This window comes from Sitodiplosis mosellana, unplaced genomic scaffold (assembly GCF_009176505.1).
Source record: "Sitodiplosis mosellana isolate CC-2019 unplaced genomic scaffold, AAFC_SMos_1.0 Smas_scaffold_2734, whole genome shotgun sequence".
Taxonomy (NCBI): Eukaryota; Metazoa; Arthropoda; class Insecta; order Diptera; family Cecidomyiidae; genus Sitodiplosis; species Sitodiplosis mosellana.
In genome coordinates, this window is record NW_022597976.1 from 1 (window position 1) to 2,482 (window position 2,482).

A 2,482-nucleotide genomic window follows, 5' to 3' on the forward strand; every position below is an offset into this window, starting at 1 on the left:
TTCATCGTAATATTACCGTTTGGATTTTGAGTGAATAGTAATTACCTCAAGTATTTAAGTGATTGGTGTTCGAAGTGCAAAAATCTAATAGGGCAGAAGTTTAGGTTAATGTGAATGTTCTTGAAGATGTAACTACGTAAACTTCTTGAATAAAATATTCGAATATTTAACTGAATATGAATACTCTAATTGAAGAAAAAACACATTTTGATACTGAATATTTGCAACTGTTTTTTCAATCTTTAATAAACACATTTCTTTGAAGAACTATTACATCGCGCTAGAGCACTTTGTGTTTTTGTTAATTCACAAAACGATTTTTCGTCTTCACAGAGACGCAAAATTCTTTTTTTGTTTTTCAGCGAGTTTAAAGGTAAGAGATAAGTATAATTTGCAGTTAATTTTATGGCACATTTCTGTTCAATTAATGCAAAAACAAAGCTGAATGAAAAATGAAAACTAAAACGTTTACATATTTATTGACTTTTAACCCTAGGACCGGACCATGGGTGTACAGCACCCGAGCTCGTTTTCAAATGTAAATAAAATTGCTTCCAACTAAAAATTTCGTATTTCTTCAAGTACCATTCGATAGCTTGATCCTTTGGCTACATGCTACACCAAACATGTATATGTATATGTATGAATATGTGTAACATACGCGACTCGGCAACACATGTGTGTAAAGCGGACCATGGGGTGTACAGTGCCCGACTCCATACAATTTGTATGGAAAATCGATTTCTACTCACTTTCTCTCTTCTTTTGCTGTTTCTCATCACATCTCATTGTATATATATGTAAATTTGCATTTGTCATCCCATTCAATTTAATTTTTTGTTCAACGAAATTTTCAAAATCATCAAAAATTTTTCTAAATTCATAATTTCAGATATTCTTCTACGTAAATAAACCAAAAATAAAAAAAAAAATTAAAAAATCGCGAAGTTATTCAGTTGTGCGTTTGAATTTTGGAGCAAAAATGCTATTTCCCATATAAAATACACGTCGGGCACTGTACACCCCATGGTCCGGACCTAAGGATTTTTCGCATGTTCCGGTCCTAGGGTTAAAGAAGTGAAACTTTTGTTATGAGTAAAATTTTAAAATGAATGAACTGGGCAATTTTAAATTGAAGACAATTTGAGTGGAGATGACACGATTAAAGCGCTCCATCTGAAGTTGCAGTCGGTTTGCAAATCGTATTGATGTTGCCTCGATTCTTATGAAGTTTCTATGGTGTGAATGTTGTCCAAATGTCGTTTTAGACCACTTTTATAAATTTCGCAACGGAACGGCGTTTCGCCAGTGTGCGATCGAATATGCAATTTCAAATAAGATTTCCCATGAGTGACAAACTTCTTGCAGAGATGGCATTCTAAGCGACGTAAATTGCTTCATGTTCAGTCTTCAGAGAAAATCTTCCGAAACAGCCCTTGCAATGGAACGGGAAATCATCGGTGTGAGTTGTAGCATGCACCCTTGTGTGAATTCTTTTCCACACCAGTCGCATCGATATGGCTTTTCGCAGGTATGCGTTAACATGTGTCTGTCGAAACTTCCCTTATGATTAATGGAATATTCACAAAAAGTGCATCTGAATTTATTCCTCATCGATTGTTCTAATGCAAATCGTGGACTACTTGCAACCATTGTCTTCTTATTTCTGGTCTTTTGTCCACTGAATAAGCATTGGAAAGTCGTTGTCCATCCTTCGACGTACTAACAACTGTCATCGATACATTGTAAACGCCCCTCTTTCCATTCATGTCATTCAACGTGGCGTGTTGACCTTCAACAACAACCATTGGATTGCTCGTTCGAACGCGGTTTGTGGCACCATCGTTGCTAACTGGTTCCTGGTCAAAAGTGGAATTGCATTTTCCTTCTTTTAGCTAAAAATGAAAAAAATTCAAAATTACAGACGTTCTCCAAAAAGTATATTCAGCTTCACTTTGCCTTTAGACAAAAATACAAAAAAAAAACACGTACAGACTCTACTCAGGCAATATTCATTCAGCTTCTTGGCTTCTTTATTAAACAGGGGGATTGTTTTTTTTTCATGCATTACGATAATGTCTTTCTCACTGTTCTTTTCGTCTCTCATTCAGATATTGAGCGTGGCTGGATGTTCACCTCAATGCCTGTTCTCAGTCTAATCACAAAATTTGCACTAATTTTGAGAGAGAAAATCTTGGTAAAATACGATTTGTTTCGAATTGCTTGTAAATAAAAGTACACTTTTCTCCAGACTTGTCTAAGGAACAATTTCAATCGTTGACTGGTTGTTCATTTGTACAACAAAATATGAAACATTAACTTGTTGCGGTTGGCAAAAGCCTTCATTGCACTCACTCTTGTTCAACTTAACTTGAAGTTATTGGTATAATACATTAAAACACGTAGTTTTTGATTTAATACATTTTTTTAGATCCCTTTCAAACTCGGCACGGAGTGAACTTAAACAACTAAATGGAACGAT

The 2,482-nt window shown here is 35.1% G+C and overlaps 1 long non-coding RNA gene across 1 annotated transcript; it reads right to left on the reverse strand.

Annotated features, from left to right (window-relative positions):
• Window positions 1-213: 213 nt before the first annotated feature.
• On the reverse strand, window positions 214-2,482 carry LOC129571527 (uncharacterized). Its single transcript, XR_008688294.1, has 2 exons — window positions 1,993-2,482; window positions 214-1,895 (listed from the first exon to the last, which is right to left on the reverse strand). It is a non-coding gene; the product is annotated as an uncharacterized LOC129571527 (long non-coding RNA).